We start from the raw sequence: 19253 nt of genomic DNA, 5'->3' as shown, positions 1-19253 counted from the left end.
TGCAAAATCTATAAACATTTTGTGAAGTTAGTGACCCACAAAATATCTTCCTGGGAAACATAGGTGATCGGGAAAGACTTTCTTTTGCTGAGCAAGAGAAAACATGGCTTTCCCACCCAGTATCCATGGGTCATTCGAGGATTTCACAGGTGGGATTCAGGCAGGGACCACAAACCCTGGAAACCATATGCACAACATTGAGCGTGTGGACATATTTTTGCTTTCTTCTGGGAGAAAGGGTGAATAATACTCATTATATTCTCAGGCATTCAATCCTGAAAAGACCAAGGCCCATAGACATAAAGCAAAATCAGTTTCTCAACATCTGTCACTTTTGCCTATCACATTTTGCCATCAAAACAAAGCAGAAAGATCAATAAATTTGTTGCCATATTTAGCAAAACAAAGGAAATAGGGTGTCCAGATAAATTTTAGGAATTTCAGATAAAAAGTGGATGGTTTTTTTTAAGTATAAGAATGCAGTATGTGGGACATCCTAATGCTAAAATTACTTGTTTATCTGAAATTAAAATTAAGCTGAGCATCCTGTATTTTAGCTCACAGCCTCAGTTGAACAAAAATTTATTAACACTGGGGTAAGGAACAGACTATGATAAATGCCTTTCTACTCAGTGTAGTCTATGGACCATTAACATCACCTGGAGTTAACTAGGAATGCAGACTCTCAGGCTCCACCAGCAAACTTGCCGAGTCAGAATCAGGGTCAGACTTGTATCAAGAGTGTTCACTTGTTAAAGTTTGAGAAGTAATAATGTAAAGAATTCTTGACCTGATGGTTTTCAACTTTGGTTGCACATTGGAATCACCTGGAAGCTTTAAAAAATATGCCTGCAGGACTCATTCCAAAAGCATCAATTTACTTGATCTGAGGTTCAATCCAGATATTAATTTTTTTATTAAAGTACGGTTGATTTACAACATTACATTAGTCTCTGCTTGCATGCATGCTAAGTTGCTTCAGTCATGTCTAACTCTGTGTGACTCTATGGACTGCAGCCCACCAGGCTCCTCTGTCCGTGGGATTCTCCAGGCAAGAACACTGGAGTGGGTTGCCATTCCCTTCTCCAGGAGATCTTCCCAACCCAGGGATTGAACACACGTCTCTTATGTCTCCTGCATTGGCAGGCAGGTTCTTTACCGCTAGCTCCACCTGGGAAGCAGCCAAGTGATTAAGTTAAACATATATGTGTGTGTATGTGTGTGTGTGCTCAGTCACTTTAGTTGTGTCTGAATCTTTGTGACCTGTGAACTGTAGCCTACTATGCTTTCTGTCCATGGGATTCTCCAGACAAGAATACTGATATGGGTTGCCATGCCTTCCTCTAGGGGATGTATATATATATTATTTTTAAAATATTCTTTTCCATTATGGTTTATGCCAGGATATTGAATATACTCCCCTGTGCTATACAGTAGGACCTTGCTGTTTATTTTATTTGTAGTTGTTTGTATCTGCTAATGCCAGACTCCTGATTTATCCTTCCTCCACCCCCTTTTTTCTTTCGTTACCATAAATTTGTTTACTACACACATTCATATTTTTTAACACCCCCTTACCTCCACTCCAAATGATTCTAATGTGTAGCTGCACTTTAGACGACCAAAATATATTTCTCATATGTATATTTGGTCTTCGTCCATGGGTCCTAACTCATAGCTCCCAAAACTCCTGGAATTTCCTGAGCAAAATGAGCAGTAGAAGCATCTTTTGTTACACTGATCAGCCTCTTGGCTTCAGTTCCTGAAATTGCTTCGGAGTCATGAAGGTGCTTTGAGTTTATTTGTAACAAACCCCTTTCCACCACAGTTGGGTTTATGTTAGTGAGGTCACTTTTAGAAGATATCTCAGGATGAGGGCTGGTTGCCAGGAGAACCAACCTCGTGATTAGAGTGTTGGAAATCCCTCCTCTGATCTCCCTGACCTCCAGGGAAGGGAGAGGGACTGAAGGTTGAATCCATCTTCAATGACCAAAGATTTAATCAGTCAATCGTGCTTGACCAAGATAATCACAATGGTGTGACCACTCACCTAGGGCCAGACATCCTGGAATGTGAAGTCAAGTGGGCCTTAGGAAGCATCACTATGAACAAAGCTAGTGGAGGTGATGGAATTCCAGTTGAACTATTTCAAATCCTGGAAGATGATGCTGTGAAAGTGTTGCACTCAATATGCCAGAAAATTTGGAAAACTCAGCCGTGGCCACAGGAATGGAAAATGTCAGTTTTCATTCCAATCCCAAAGAAAGGCAATGCCAAAGAATGCTCAAACTACCGCACAATTGTACTCATCTCACACGCTAGTAAAGAAATGCTCAAAATTCCCCAAGCCAGGCTTTAGCAATACATGAACTACAAACTTCCAGATGTTCAAGCTGGTTTTAGAAAAGGCAGAGGAACCAGAGATCAAATTGCCAACATGAGCTGGATCATTGAAAAAGCAAGAGAGTTCCAGAAAAACATCTATTTCTGCTTTATTGACTATGCCAAAGCCTTTGACTGTGTGGATCACAATAAACTGTGGAAAATTGTGAAAGAGATGGGAAAACCAGACCACCTGACCTGCCTCTTGAGAAACCTATATGCAGGTCAGGAAGCAACAGTTAGAACTGAATATGGAACAACAGACTGGTTCCAAATAGGAAAAGGAGTACATCAAGGCTGTATATTGTCACCCTGCTTATTTAACTTCTATACAGAGTATATCATGAGAAACGCTGGACTGGAAGAAGCACAAGCTGGAATCAAGATTTCCAGGAGAAATATCAATAACCTCAGATATGCAGATGATTACCTCCCTTATGGCAGAAAGTGAAGAGGAACTAAAAAGCCTCTTGATGAAAGTGAAAGAGGAGAGTGAAAAAGTTGGCTTAAAGCTCAACATTCAGAAAACAAAGATCATGGCATCTGGTCCCATCACTTCATGGGAAATAGATGGGGAAACAGTAGAAACAGTGTCAGACTTTATCTTTTTGGGTTCCAAAATCACTGCAGATTGTGACTGCAGCCATGAAATTAAAAGACGCTTACACCTTGGAAGGAAAGTTATGACCAACCTAGATAGTATATTGAAAAGCAGAGATATTACTTTGCCAACAAAGGTCCATCTAGTCAAGGCTATGGTTTTTCCAGTGGTCATGTATGGATGTGAAAGTTGGACTGTGAAGAAAGCTGAGTGCCGAAGAATTGATGCTTTTGAACTGTGGTGTTGGAGAAGACTCTTGAGAGTCCCTTGGATTGCAAGGAGATCCAACCAGTCCATCCTAAAGGAGATTAGTCCTGAGTGTTCATTGGAAGGACTGATGCTGAAACTCCAATACTTTGGCCACCTCATGGGAAGAGTTGACTCATTGGAAAACACTCTGATGCTGGGGGGGGTTTGGGGGCAGGAGGAGAAGGGGATGACAGAGGATGAGATTGCTGGATGGCATCACTGACTCAATGGACCTGAGTCTGAGTGAACTCCGGGAGTTGGTGATGGACGGGGAGGCCTGGCGTGCTGTAATTAATGGGGTCCCAAAGAGTCGGACACAACTGAGTGACTTAACTGAACTGAACTGATGTAATAAAGTCTCTATAAAAATCCTAAAGGAGAAGGTTCAGCAAACTTCTGGGTAGGTGAACATGCAGAGATGTGAGGAGAGTGGGCATTGCTCAGACAGTATGAGCCTTGAGCCCCTCCCACATCCTTTGCCCTGTGCATCCCTTCTGTCTAGCTGTTTCTGAGTTACATCCTTTTAAAATAAACTGGTAATATGGTAAGTAAAGGTCTTCCTTTGTGGCTCAGTGATAAAGAATTCACCTGCCAATGCAGGTGAAGCAGGTGCAGTCTCTGGGTTGGGAAGATCCCCTGGAGAAGGGAATGGCTACCCATTCCAGTATTCTTGTCCTGGGAAATCCCAAGGGCAGAGGAGTCTGGTGGGCTACAGTCCATGGGATTGCAAAAGAGTGGGACACAATTTAGCGACTAAGTGACAACAACATGTTAAGTAAAATATCTCTGAGTTTTGTGAGCTGCTCTAGCAAATTAATTGAACATGAGAAGGAGGCTGTGGGACTTTATATACAGTCAGTCAGAAATTCAGGTAACAGCCCCCCCATCTGGTGTTGGGAGTGGGGGTCTCCCCTACATACTCCCCCCTACATACAGTCTTGTAGGATGGAGTCCTTCATCTGTGGGATCTGGCGTTATCTCCAGGTAGATAGAGTAAGAATTGAGTTGAACTGTAGGACACACCCTTCTGGTGTGGAAGAATTGCTCATGGGCATGGGGAGCCTCTCCACCACCTCACTGAACATTGAGTGTGGAAACTTTAGTAGTCAAGTTGGCACCTTTATATCAAGCTGAGGGCTCTAACCAAGGTGAGGACTTTATCAGAACCACTTGTGGAGAGTTTCCCACCATTTCTGTGTCCAACCCAGGTCAACTGAACCAAAATCTCTAGGTGTGACTGATTTCAGAAAGCAGCACTGCCATACTGTCTCTCTCAGTTGAGAAACATTAATGTTGAAGGCACCCTAAAATGGAGTTATAAGGCTGCTCTCTGGCCCCCAGGATACTGAGGGAAGATGGTCCATTCACAGGAACTCAGCATTCAGCTTGGGTTAGGTTTGGTTTTCCTCGGCACCCGTAGAACCACAGGTGGGAGGACACAAAAGACAAGGCAGGATGGCCTTTGCCCACCAAAAGGAATGCCACGAGAGTTCTAATTTCTCCGAAGAATTGCTGTGTCTGACTTTTCATGACCCCATGGACTGTAGCCCAGCAGGCTCCTCTGTCCATGGAATTCTCCAGGCAAGAATACTGGAGTGGATAGCTGTTCCTTCTCCTGGGGATCTTGGTACCTGAGGATGAAGGTGTTCGCTGTCTGCTGCCAGATTAAGTCATTCGTTTTGACTCTGGGGATGTAAAATGGCATCCCACAAGCCTATTCAAAATACTAAATGAATTATGAAAATGGTTATAGCAGAAGTGGGGAATGATTGAAATAATTCTGAGTTACATTATCCAGGGCAGGCAGTGATTTGTTCGCCTGCAGATAATGTAAAACACAGCTGCAGAGAATGACATAAAGTGATTGCCGGGCTTGGGATCTCTGGGCTCACAAATAGGGTAGGCAGGAACTGTTAAGATTTAACTTTCTAAGATTTAGCTTTCTCTCTCTCCAGCAGCATGTGGTAATTGAGTGCAAAGCTTGATAAGAGGGAGGCAGAATTTTAGTCAAAGAAAAGAAATCTCTATATCTTATTAAATCTTATGCATTTCACCCCAGGTTGAGCCTGCAAGATATCTTTGTGTTTCTTTTTTTTTTTTGGCTTTGCCACAAGGCTTGTGGGATCTTAATTCCTGGGCAGGAATTGAGCCCTGGCCCTTGGCACTGAGAACTTGTCTCCTAACCCCTGGGCCACCAGGGAAATCCTGTCTTTGTCATTTAGATGATTATTTTACAACTTCTTTTGGAAGAAATTTAATATGAATTAACACTTATCTCAGCCTTGGATTTGTTTTTCTACTGGTTAAAAAAAAAACAAATGCCTGATTTTTCTCAAAGAGGATGAGAAATTGGGTGTAAATTCAGTACGAGCTGAGAAGTTATCTTTGATAAAATCCAACAGGTCTATTTCATGGGCTAATGATCACTTCAGTGGCTCAGACGGTAAACAATCTGCCTACAATGCAGGAGACCCAGGTTCGATCCCTCCAGTATTCTTGTCTGGAGAACTCTATGGCCAGAGGAGCCTGGTGGGCTACAATCCATAGGGTCACAAACAGTTGGACACGACTAAGTGGCTACCACTTTCACATGGCCTGGAAGCTTAATGGTGGCCTGGAGCTAACTGGCAAGTTCATCGGGTTGCTGACCTTGACACAAGGCAGCCATTGGGCATCCAGTTCAAAGGAGGCAAGCTGGTGTTTGATTCTTTTTTAGAAGGTCCAGAGTGGATTTCCCTCAAGGCTGAAATGTTGGAGAATTTTATTCAGGTAAAATTCACTGTGGTTCATTCTCTCTGCATTCTGCTAACCCCTCCAGTTTTAACACGTGTAGGAATCATCTGGGGATCTCCTTAAAATGCAATTTAAAAAAATTTTATTTATTTTATTGGACTATAATTGCTTTACAGTGTTGTGTTAGTTTCTGCTGTACAACAAAGTGAATCGGCTATATGTTTACAGATATACCCTCCCTCTTGAGCCTCACTCCTGAAATGCAGTTTCTGATTGAGTAAATCTGGTGTGTGGCCTGAGAAGGTAGATTTCTAACAAACTGCCAGCTGAGGTTGATGCTGGGGCCTGCAGACCACAGTGAGTAGCATGGCTATAGAAATTTCGTTTAAGCCATGTGTATTAAGGTTTTCCAGAGATAAAAGCAACAAGATTGAGATGTATATACATAGGCAGTCATATTACACTTTGCTTTATCGTGCTTCACAGATAATGGCCTTTTTTTCCCCCACGAATTGAAGGTTTGTGGCAACCCTGCATTGAGCAAGTCTATTGACACCATTTTTCCTACAGGATTAGCTTACTTCATATCTCTGTCACATTCTGGTATTTCTCACAAGATGTTAAGCTCTCCACTGGCAAAATGATGAAAACTCATTGAAGGCTCAGTGATGGTTAGCATTTATTAGCAATAAGATTTTAAAATTAGGTATGTATGTTTTCTTAGACACAGCGCTAGCGCACACTTACTAGACTACAGTAGAGTGTAAACACAACTTTTATATGCACTGGGAAGCCAGAAAATTTGTGTGACTCACTTTCTTGTGATAGTCACTTCATTGCAGTGGTCTGGAACTGAAACCACAGTATCCCTGAGGTATACATGTGTATTGAGAGAAAGGTATTTATTTTAAGGAATTGGCTCATGTGACTGTGGGGGTTGGCAAGTCCAAAGTCTGTAGGACAGGCACGCTGGAAATTCGGGCAGGAATTAATGCTGCAGTCTTGAGGCAGAATTTCTTCTCCAGGAAACCTTAGTTTTTGCTTTTAAGACCTTTCATCTGGTTGCCTGAGGCCTACCCACATTATTGAAGGTCATACTTAAGGTCACCTGAGTATAGATGTTAATCACATCTAGAAAATACCTTCACAGCCACACCTAGATTAGTATTTGATTTAAAAATAACTGTAGCCTAGCCAAGTTGTCCTATAAAACTGATCATCATACTTTGGAACCCTTTAAAGGACAGTTTCAACTGTCCTTTAAATTTTTATCTGTAAAATTAAATTTTATAGATATAGATTTAGATTTTATAGATATATATATAGGTCTTATTTGCTTTTATCTATAAGCAAAACAGATAAAAGCAGAACTGCTCTGGTTCATTTAGGAATGGGCATCCTGGAGGCTGGCCTCTCACTCCTCAGGCTCCTATCCCTTTCCAGATCCTGCCTCCTCCTTCTCCAACGGCGCTTTAAGAAACATAGTTTCTGAATCATTGCCTTATATTTCTTCATCTGTAAAATGAAGATAGTACTTGGTTTGGGATTAAATTAGGACACCTGAGTAAACCCATTTAGTGCAATGTCTGGCATGTTTGTCGGACACGACTGAGCAACTGAACTGACTGACTGACTGGCATGTTCGTAGGAATTTTATACATGTTAGCAACTTCTAGTATTACTATCAGTCAGAACAACTGAAAAATAACCTTTCTTGCCAAGAAAGAACTTGAAATATTTTGGTCTAAGGTTTGGTGTTTGACAGTGAAGTATTTCTGTCTCTCTCCTTTTGCTGTTCACCTGATGGCCAAGTGAACCAGCTCCTTTATCCTCAGCCCCAGCTGAGCTTCCAAATGGAAGATGTCTTTGTGGGCCCAGCACTGGGACAAGCTATCAGGCCTGAGGTGAGACGGTCAAAAGTTACTGCTTAGATCCCTTTATTACTTCTTGACCAAGAACATGGCTTCCCCAGCTGGCTCAGCAGTAAAAAGAATCTGCCTGCAATGCAGGAGACTCAGGAGACGGAGGTTCAATACCTGGCTTGGGAAGATCCCCTGGAAGGGGGCATGGCAACCCACTCCAGTATTCTTGTCTGAAGAATCCCATGGACAGAGGAGCCTGGCAGTTTACAGTCCATGAAGTCGCAAAGAGTCAGATAGGATGGAAGCAACTGAACACGTGTGCACAACCAAGAACATAACTGGCACATCTTACCTGGTGGCCGGAGAAAGTAAACCCTGGATCTTCCTTAACTTCAAGGGCAAAGAAATAGAGTGGCTGCAACTTTGCAATTTCCTGTTAGGTGAAAACAAACACAGTTCTCTTCAGTAGTTTCCTTAGAAATTAGAATTTGAAAAGCAAAAGAAGTTACATCCTGTAAGGGTCATTTTGTCTAGAAATAATGGAGAAGAGAACACAAATGTGCTTAAGAAACAAAAAAAAGCTGAAGCTTATAAGAGGCCTTGAGCACCATGAATTTAAAAAATTTTGTGGAACAACAGAGAATTTTCCTTCTCAAAACTGGGCTAATAAAGTTATGAGATTGTATTTTAACTGTATATTTTATAAAATCTTCCAAGAACTTGGAGACAAAGTTATATACTTTCTGTTTGTTTCAGTAACAAATGAAGACAATGTATTTTCTTTCATTTCTTTGATGTTTATGATGCATGGAATACAAGAGCCTCCAGCTCACTGCACCACAGCGCCATTAACTCTTACGGTAAGAAAAGCAGTGGAAAAAAACTCCTCAACTCTGTTAGTAAGGTGGCAAATATAACTTGTAGACATTCTAGGAATAGTTCCTTTGAGTAGGATATTACTATCTTCCAGATGACAGTCATAGCTCACATGAAGTGGCTTAAAGTTTCTATCAATGTAACAGACATTTCTTATCTGTAGTTAATATTAACTGTTGTTCTAGTTAAAGCCAAAAAAAAATTTTTTTAAAGCTGCATGGAGGCAGGGTGGAGTGAGTAGTTATGCCAATGCTTTAGTTTTAGACAGATTTGGGTTCAAGCTAAAGTTCTAATTAGTTACTGTGTGGCCTTGGGCAAGTTTATGAACCTCCCTAAGCTTTATTTTCCTTGTACATAAAATGTGGTAATACTTTATAGGATTGTTTTGAGGATTAAAGAAAGTGAAGTGTGTAAGCATTCAATAAATGTACAATATAACCCTCTGGGTTAAGGAGGAAAGAGACAAGGCCAGGGCAGGACCTCTCTGGGATCATCAGGCCATGGTCCTCTCGCTGCTGCTGCTAAGTTGCTTCAGTTGTGTCCGACTCTGTGTGACCCCATAGACGGCAGCCCACCAGGCTCCCCCGTCCCTGGGATTCTCCAGGCAAGAACACTGGAGTGGGTTGCCATTTCCTTCTCCAATGCATGAAAGTGAAAAGTGAAAGTGAAGTCGCTCAGTTGTGTCCGACTTTTAGCGACCCCATGGACTGCAGCCTACCAGGCTCCTCCGTCCATGGATTTTCCAGGCAAGAGTACTGGAGTGGGGTGCCATTGCCTAAAACACCACAAAAAAGTTCTATGAGATTAAGTGAATCACATGGGATCCTGTTTAAATGATTCTAAAACCCACTCCAGTTCTCTTGCCTGGAAAATCCCATGGGCTTCAGCTTCAGGATCAGTCCTTCCAATGAATATTCAGGATTTATTTCCTTTAGGATTGACTGGTTTGATCTCCTTGCTGTCCAAGGGACTCTCAAGGGTCTTCTCCAGCACCACCATTCAAAAGCATCATTTCTTTGGCACTCAGCCTTCTTTATGGTCCAACTCTCACATGTGGACATGAATATTGGAAAGACCATAGCTTTGACTATATGGCCCTTTGTTGGCAAAGTGATGTCTCTGCTTTTTAATACACTGTCTAGATTTGTCATAGCTTTCTTCAAAGCAGCAAGTATCTTTTAATTTCATGGCTTTAGCCATCATCCACAGTGATTTTGGAGCCCAAGAAAATAAAAACTGCCACTGTTTCCACTTTATCCCCATTTATTCGCCATGAAGTGATGGGCTCCTATACCATGATTTTAGTTTTTTGAATGTTGAGTTTTAAGCCAACGTTTTCACTCTCCTCTTTCACCTTCATCAAAAGGGTCTTTAGTTTCTCTTTGCTTTCTTCCAATAGGATGGTATCATCTGCATATCTGAGGTTGTTGATATTGCTCCCTATACTTTTTACTCTTAGTATTAGTCACAGTAATAGTGTGAGGCCCTTTCTCTCTAATTCTTCTTCAGGATAATTCTGAATCTTCATCTCATCATTATATACAGTGGCTAAGCTTTGTGAATATTCAGTCCTGAATATTCTTTGGAAGGACTGATGTTGAAGCTGAAACTCCAATACTTGGCCACCTGATGCGAAGAACTGACTCATTTGAAAAAACCCTGATGCTGGGAAAGATTGAAGGCGGGAGGAGAAGGGGACGACAGAGGATGAGATGGTTGGATGGCATCACTGACTCAACGGACGTGAGTTTGAGTAAACTCCGGGAGTTGGTGATGGACAGGGAGGCCTGGGGTGCTGCGGTCCATGGGATCGCAAAGAGTCGGACACGACTGAGCGACTGAACTGATTGAAGCTTTGTGAAACACCATGTGCCCTGAGGGTGTGATGCTAAAAACTCAGCTTCTCTGTGCGCCAGTGGGAACTGAATCTCAGAGACAGAATTTTGAGTGGAGTAGAAAAGGATAGTTTATTACTTTGCCAGGCAAAGGCAGACATAGTGTGCCCCTGCCTCACAAAAAAATGTGTCCCCACTTGCAGAAGATAGCAAGAAGTTTTGTAGTGATGGTTTAAGGAGGTTGTGACCAGCTCATGGACTTTCTTCTGATCTGTTGATGGTAAGGTAAGTAGGAGTCAGCATCATCAATCTTCAGGTTCCAACTCTTCTGGGGTCTGCATGCTTGTGAACAGCATATAATCATGAACTTCTACCACCCAGTGGGTATTTCAGTATCTGCAAGGCATCTCAAAGATATTGTTGTATGTATCAGTTGATGGGGAATCAGGACCTTGCCCCAAGGCTACACTATTATTTCTCTTGTTTGTTTTTCCCTGGTCTTGCATACCCTCCCTTCCCTAATTACCAATGGTTTAAATCTGCCCATTGGCACTCAGAGAAGGTCATGGAGGCTGAATGAAGACTACTTCCTATAATCAAAAGAATTGAGGACACAGAAAGTCTTTGTGCCCAGGAGCCCCACAGGGCCCTGCTCAGTATCCGGTATATTACCCCAAGTGTCAGTGTGAGGGAGCACAGGTCCTTGGGCACTTGCAGAATCACAACACCTTTCTATAGCAGTCTTTGTTACCAAGTCCAAGCTTGCTCTGCTCACCATATGATAAGCCAATAAATCCGAGATATCCAAGGGAAGAGGTCTTGAGGCAAGGAACATGACTTTATTGAGAGAGCTGGCAGATGGAGAAGATGGAAGACTAATGTCTCAAAGTAATTATCATTTTTTTAAAAATGCAGACTATTTTTAAAGTCTTTATTGAATTTGTTACAATATTGCTTCCATTTTATGTTTTGTGTGTGTGTGTGTGTGTGTGTTTTTGTTGAGAAGCATGTGGGATCTTAACACCCAGCCCAGGGATCGAACCCACACCCCCTGCATTGAAAGGGGGTCTTACTCACTGGACCACCTGGGGAGTCCCTCAAAATAACCATCCTGTCTGGATGCCCAGTTCTTTTATGGATCAGAGATGTGGGGAAAGTGAGGAAACAAAGTAAAAAGACCATTTAATTCCTGCAAATATCTCCTAAAATGGGAAGACTCAATCAGGGAGATGTGTTAGTTTTACTTCCTTACAGTCATTTCATGGGTGGTGTGAAGTGGAGTATCTACCTGTCATATTTTTAAACAAAGATGCTACAGCTATCTGCGATTCCAAGCCCCCAAGTGTGAATTTCTGAACCACACCAGGGGTAAGCAGCAGATAAGGGGTACCATTTCCTTCGCAAAGAGCTCAATGTCACAGTCCTTCACAGATGGGCAGGACCAGGCTATCTCCCTGTGAGCCAAAGGCACCCAAACAAAGACAGAGGGAGGCTGGCAGAGCTCCCTGAGTTGAGCCATTATGTATGCCTATGTTAGGTAGGTAGAATAGGGAAAAGGAGTCCAAAATGGCGGTGGCTAAAAGACAAGGAAGGTCAAAGGAAGGTCCGAGGACCAGAGTGAAAACTTCAGGCAGAACAAACAGCACTCCTGGCTAAGCCCAATTTGCATAGGGCAGGCCCAGGTGGAGGAAAAAACATATAAAAGGAGGAGCCAAAGCGCTTTCTCACGGACTCTCTCTCCCGTGTGCATGCGTGTTCCCTCTCTCTCCGCCCTCCACCCCCCAACCCCCCACCCCACGCACTCCTCCACTCTCTTCTCTTTGATTCTTGGATTCTCCTGCTATCTTCTAAATAAAATGGAGCTGTAACACTGATTTGCCAAAGAGCTGTAGCACGGTTTGTCCAAGACCCGAGAGCTATGACGCTGCGTCGAGGGCTTTAATGTCCGTCGCTCCAAATCTTTGTTGCAACAAGACAAAGAACCGAGGAACATACACTTGTGTGACACCTATAATAACAAAAGCAGACAAAATAAGAATTAAAGTCACAGAAGCAGATTCACTAGGGAGTCAAAATTAACCTTCCCAGTTATATCACACTCCCTGCTAAATTCTGTTTCCCTGTCAGTCCCATTCATGGGTAAGATCAGATGAACAGGTGGAGACTTTGTCTTTCAGGGAGGGTCCTGAATCAGGCGAACAACAGAAGGAGCCTGGAGGGGACAGCGGTGAAGAGCAGGCCTTCTGTTGCAGGACAGGGAGCCTGGGCTTCACGGAGTTATCTCACATCCTCTGATAAATTAAGGTCAAACTTCACAGAGAGATCCCTTATTCCACACCCACAGAGGATGACTCAGTTACTCCATAGGGTGCTTTAGCTAATCCTAGAACAACCTTCTAAAATTATGCAATTAAAGATTTCACCAGAATGAAGCGTCTGCATGCATGATTTTAAAAAGTGGATCAAATGGGATATTAAAAAAAAAAAGAAAGAAAAAGAAAGTAGGAGGGAAAGAGTGAAACAATAAGCCTGGGAAGAAAAAGAAAATTGAAACCAATAACCCTCTTCCTACTTCCTGCTGTCTCATTGCTGTGGTGCCTTTTTGTCTAGTCTTATTTGTCTTACTTATATGATAATCCCCTTGGGCAAGATGAGTGTCACCTCAGTTTCAGTGCAGCTCTAACACTGAGTGATTCCTTGGATGTTAAAAATAGCAATAACAATTGCATCACACTGGGTTACATCAGAAGGCATCTTCTTTACTTCTTAATACTTTATCTAAGATTTAGGTCTTCCCAAATATCTCAGTAGGTGAGTGGGTGATCAGATCAGATCAGATCAGTCGCTCAGTCATGTCCGACTCTTTGCAGCCCCATGAATCGCAGCACACCAGGCCTCCCTGTCCATCACCAACTCCTGGAGTTCACTGAGACTCACGTCCATCGAGTCAGTGATGCCATCCAGCCATCTCATCCTCTGTCGTCCACTTCTCCTCTTGCCCCCAATCCCTCCCAGCATCAGAGTCTTTTCCAATGAGTCAACTCTTCGCACTAGGTGGCCAAAGTACTGGAGTTTCAGCTTTAGCATCATTCCTTCCAAAGAAATCCCAGGGCTGATCTCCTTCAGAATGGACTGGTTGGATCTCCTTGCAGTCCAAGGGACTCTCAAGAGTCTTCTCCATCACCACAGTTTAAAAGCATCAATTCTTCGGCGCTCAGCCTTTTTCACAGTCCAACACTCACATCCATACATGACCACAGGAAAAACCATAGCCTTGACTAGACGAACCTTTGTTGGCAAAGTAATGTCTCTGCTTTTGAATATGCTATCCAAGTTGGTCATAACTTTCCTTCCAAGGAGTAAGCGTCTTTTAATTTCATGGCTGCAGTCACCATCTGTAGTGATTTTGGAGCCCAGAAAAATACAGTCTGACACTGTTTCCACTATTTCCCCATCTATTTCCCATGATACTGATGGGACCAGATGCCATGATCTTCGTTTTCTGAATGTTGAGCTTTAAGCCAACTTTTTCACTCTCCACTTTCACTTTCATCAAGACTTTTTCATCAAGGCTTTTTAGTTCCTCTTCACTTTCTGCCATAAGGGTGGTGTCATCTGCATATCTGAGGTTATTGATATTTCTCCTGGCAATCTTGATTCCAGCTTGTGTTTCTTCCAGTCTAGCGTTTCTCATGATGTACTCTGCATATAAGTTAAATAAACAGGGTGACAGTATACAGCCTTGACGAACTCCTTTTCCTATTTGGAACCAGTCTGTTGTTCCATGTCCAGTTCTAATTGTTGCTTCCTGACCTGCATACAAATTTCTCAAGAGGCAGATCAGATGATCTGGTATTGTCATCTCTTTCAGAATTTTCCACAGTTTATTGTGATCCACACAGTCAAAGGCTTTGGCATAGTCAAGAAAGCAGAAATAGATGTTTTTCTGGAACTCTCTTGCTTTTTCCATGATCCAGCGCGGCGGCTGCGACGGGCGCGCTAAAGCGCAGGCGATAGGAGCCACCCCATGTCCGAGGTCAGGGGCAGAAGCCGGGAGGACCCCATGCCCGAAGGGCGGCGGCCAAGAGGAGTTACCCCACGTCGGAGGTCAGGGGCAGCGGCCAAGAGTACCAGACTGCGACGGCGCAGGAACGGCCAAGAGGAGCTACCCCGCATCCGAGGTCGGGGGGGGGGGGCGGCCGAGAGGAGTGGGTGATAGGTATTTATTTAACAAATACCAACAGCATACAAGGGGCCAGTCACTGTTCTAGACACTTGGGATGTCTCTGGTACAAAACAGACCAAGATATATGCTCTTACATGCTTACTTCTTAGAGGGGAGAGACAGAGCATTCATAAGCAAAAAAAGTATAGTTTACGGTTGCCTGCATTCGTATTAAGTTGCTTCAGTTGTGTCTGACTCTTTGCGACCCCATGGACTGCAGCCCGCCAAACTCCTCTGTCCATGGGATTCTCCAAGCAAGAAACCTGGAGTGTGTTGCCATGCCCTCTTCCAGGAAATCTTCGCGACCTAGGGATCCAACCTGCGGTTCTTCTGTCTTCTGCATTAGAAGGCGGGTGCTTTACCACTACTGCCACCTATGGTTAAAAGGTGATAAGTGAAAGTGAAGTCGTTCAGTCGTGTCCGACTCTTTGCAACCCCATGGACGGATCGAACCCGGGTCTCCCGCATTGTAGACAGATGCTGTTACCGTCTGAGCCACCACATGAGGCCAACTAAAGAACAAGAAGAGGGGAATTGGGACTCATGGCTTGGAGGGGTGCTTTCTGAATTCTCCTTATTTGCCAATGAATTTGAATTGGTCTGAATTTGGGGAAAAACACTCCCCCCTTTTCTCAAGCTCTGCTTTAAGTTTTGTCTAGCTGTCTCTAACTCTTTTCTGTGTCCCCCGCTCCTTTTTTTTAATCAAAAGAATCTTAAATGCAGTTAAGCACTCATCTCTGGAGCCAAAGTTCTGCTCAGTGACATCCTTCTCTCTTTGGAACCTTAGGCAAATTAACTTCTCTCTGCTTTGACTTCCCTATCTTTAAAATGCATCTGCCTCACAGAGTTGTGGAGAGGGTTTAATGTGTTATTATAAGCTGTTTAGAATAGTGTCTGGCATGGAGTAAGCCCTCATATATTGGCTTAAAAAGTGTCTGTGTGTTGTGTGGTGGGGGAGGGTCATGAGTAGCAGAGTCTTTGCTGTTTGGAAAATGATGGGCAGCAGGAAGTCTATGAAGATCCATTTCTATCCCTAAACACCTGTAAACCCAGCTACATGGAACTCCCTTCATCAGGAACCCAAGATATGAACTTGATCTCTTCTGCCTTGTGCATTCAGCAACTTTATTAAGACACATTCAAGGCTAGAGGCTGCTTCAAAAATGAGTAAGAATGGCTCCTCTCATATCTCTTGGTTAATTCCCAAGAAACACTCTTCTTTCCCGATAGATTTTTGGATTTTGTTTTTTACAAATTTTCAAATTATTCTTTCATTTTAACTTAATTTTAATCACACCAAAAATTAGACTTTTCCTTTGTTATGTAGCTGCCTGAAACACTCATCACTTTGGTCTTTTATTAGGCCATCCTATTCTGATGTTGTTTGGCCTGTACTTTGTTGCTATTAACAACCACACCCCATACCTTCCTTTCATAAAACAAGTAGCAAAAACAAAATACTGAAGAGGGATGCAACAGGCCAAACCATTTTAGGTCAGAGAAAACACACTTTCACCTGTTGTTGAGGGTCTCTACAAATCTAGTTTCCTCTAAAGCAGAGAATACGAAAGCTTTGAAGGCAAAACTCGAAGGGATGGCTAGAGGATTAGTGCAAATACTACCAAACAAACTCAGTATTTCTAGGCGATTTCCCTGGGGTAACTTATTTCCTGAGTGCTGACTCTCAAGGACTCTCCCATAGTGAATTATTAAGCTTAGTGAAAGGTTTAAGATCAAGATAAAGGAAAAAGAATGTTATTTAAAGTGGAAGGTCAAACACATATAATGCATCTCCCATAATATGGATATCTATCTTTTATCACGATGACAAGAACAAGGAGTTGGACACACAAAATGTAGCCCCCTAGTACTCACACAGGTGCTACCTTAACCTTGTCTCAAGTGCAAGAAGTGCTCTTTGTCAGCTCCAAGTTTTCAGACCAGGTTGTATAGCATTTGGTCAGTCTTGCTTAAAGATTTTCACTGAGCTTGTACCCCATTTTCCAATAATTGATTCCTACCTTGGTTTCTAACATGGGATGCTAGGTCCTCCCACGCCCTCCCAGAGGCTGGTGTCCTGACAGTCTTGGTGGAGGCAACTGGGACTGAGGCTGCCTAGATCTTCCCATGTTGCAGACTTTATCACTCTTCTGTCCACCTGTCAGGATGTCTTCCTATCCTAGACCTCTCCAGGCAACACTCTGCCATCTTAAACCACCTCCTGCCACCTAAATCTCCAGATAACATGCTCCACCCTCTCTCTGTACCTCCTCTATTGCACCTGTGTCTCAGCTTCTCCTTCTCTGACTGATTTCACCATCACCAAGTGTCCATCCTGAGCCGAGAACTGGAGGCAGCTGCAGAAAGAGTAAAGTTATATATATAAAAAGTTCACTTCTGATCCTGAACATTAGTACATCTTTCTCATGAGGCTATCATGAGGATTAAATGAATATATGCCTTGGGATGAGACCTTAGATGAAATCCGAACCATGAGGACTTACCTGTGGAGGAGGGACGGTGACAATCCAGATAAAGGGAACAGCCAGATAAAGCCCAGGCACCAATATCCACACTGCCTGGAGGCCCCTGGGTGCCCCACTGGACCAAGGAAAATATCTATCACTTGGACACGAGGGTCCTGAAGTTCAAAGTCTCTTCAGAAGGATCCCAGCTCAAGATGATGCTCACCATGTTTCATCTCACCTCTTTCCGAGCCAAACCTAGACGTTTTGATTAGACTGTAAGGTGCTAATTAAAATCACCAAGTGAACCATTTCCCATTTACTCTTAATTTGCAAGCACCACTATAATGATGCATATTATTAAGTGTGTCAGATTAGCTTGGCCCTGAATTTTAATTTATTTGACACTGAACTCCATTTACGTAAGTTCTCCTTCCCAGTGGGTTATTCACATAGCAAGGTGATATTTTGCAAAGTTGTGAGCACTGGTTAAACATGAGTCCTGTATTCAATTACCCATATCTTGTCTGTTTACAAGCTTAAGCAATTCTTTATGTAATAAAAAATTCCATAAAACACAGTGACACTTTTAAAATCCATATCTAATCTATATGCTTGATATCTGCCTTTTTCCTCAGGAGGATCTTAAATGATTTACTTTCATCTTGTTTCTTTCTTTTGCATATGTTTTTATTTATTTGTTTTTCAACCACATCATGCAGTATGTGGGATCATAGTTCCCTGACCAGAGATTGAACCTGTGCCCCCTGCTTTGGAAGCTCGGACTCTTAACCACTGGACTGCCAGGGAAAGTTTGCATATGTTGTAGAGTTCTAATAAAGGGAGGAGGAATGTTTGGCAGGAGAAAGTTGATGGTATTTAGCTCACACGTCTAGTAGCATTTTCAGCCATTATAACGAAAAGGATTAGTAAACAAAAGATGGATCTGCATTTTTTCAGAGTGCCTCTTTACCTTTTCTCTCTGCCTTAACCCCTAGTGTATATGTATGTTGCTGCAGGATAAAGCACACTTCTGACTAATTCACAGAAGGGGTCCAGATGCTCTTGTCAGCATGGAACCCCTTGATAAAGATGACATTATCATCTCTTAGGATGAATGAATTATATCAACTTTGGAATATGTGGAGTTGTTATGCTTTTGAGAATGTGATTGGATTTGTATAAACCATGTTCTTCTGAGACATCAGAAGTTCAAAGAGGAACAAAAAATTGGGGAAATAAGTATATGTCATACTGACAAATTAGCATCTTTAGTATATAAAGAACTGTTTTTGAGATTCATTTATCCAGTTGATCAGTCTTCATGCATTCATTAATTCAACAAAAATTCTTTAAGTACTTTATGTGTTGAATTATGACCTTCCCCAAATTCATATGTTGAAATGCCAAGTCTCAGTACCTCAGTATGAAACATTGTTTTGAGATAGGTCTTAGAGAAGTAATCAAGTTAAGTGAAGTCCCATGGATGGAGGGGCCTGGTGGGCTGCAGTCTATGGGGTCGCTAAGAGTCGGACACGACTGAGCGACTTCACTTTATTTTTTCACTTTCATGCATTGGAGAAGGAAATGGCAACCCACTCCAGTGTTCTTGCCTGGAGAATCCCAGGGATGGGGGAGCCTGGTGGGCTGCCATCTCTGGGGCCGCACAGCGTTGGACACGACTGAAGTGACTTAGCAGCAGCAGCAGCAGCAACCCAATATGACTGGTGTCCTTATAAATGGGGGAAATTTGTGCACAGAGATATATATATAGAGGGAGGACAGTGTGAAGAGACATAGGGGGGAAATGGCCATGACAAGCCAAGAGAGAACCTGGAACAGATTCCTCCCACACGGCCCTTAGAAGGACCCAATACTAAGACACCTTGTTCTTAGAATTCTGGCCTACAGAACTGTGAGAAAATCATTTCCTGTTGTTTAAAGCTCTCAGTCTGTGGTCCTTCATTAAGACAGCCCTTGTAAACTAATATAAGCACTCACTGTGTGCCAGATACTGTCCTAGCG

This window comes from Bos mutus, chromosome 5 (genome assembly GCF_027580195.1).
Source record: "Bos mutus isolate GX-2022 chromosome 5, NWIPB_WYAK_1.1, whole genome shotgun sequence".
Lineage (NCBI taxonomy): Eukaryota > Metazoa > Chordata > Mammalia > Artiodactyla > Bovidae > Bos > Bos mutus.
The sequence above is the reverse complement of the archived record's forward strand: the minus strand, read 5'-3'. Positions refer to the sequence as shown.